The sequence below is a fragment of the Ctenocephalides felis genome, unplaced genomic scaffold (assembly GCF_003426905.1).
Source record: "Ctenocephalides felis isolate EL2017-DRISC unplaced genomic scaffold, ASM342690v1 CF-g0.4_SCAFFOLD_01492, whole genome shotgun sequence".
In the NCBI taxonomy this organism is placed as follows: domain Eukaryota; kingdom Metazoa; phylum Arthropoda; class Insecta; order Siphonaptera; family Pulicidae; genus Ctenocephalides; species Ctenocephalides felis.
Genome location: NW_020537646.1, coordinates 13,195,857 through 13,196,100, shown reverse-complemented (window position 1 = coordinate 13,196,100; position 244 = coordinate 13,195,857).

Below are 244 nucleotides of genomic sequence, written 5' to 3'. Positions count from 1 at the left end.
GCTCTGATAAGGAAGAATCCAATATTGTTTGCATACGAGTTTGTTTAGTTCTAACCCCCGAGGAGGATAGTGGTCGCGCCAGTGGTAGATTGACTAGGAACACGGTGGAAACGTGTGTGGTTTTAGTTGTTTAGTGGTGTTATGGAAGTTATGCAAAATCTAAACTGTAATTCATTTGAGTCAAAAAACTGATTTTTTAAAAAACAATTTAGTGAAGTGGTCCCAAACTGAAGTTCAGGTTGCT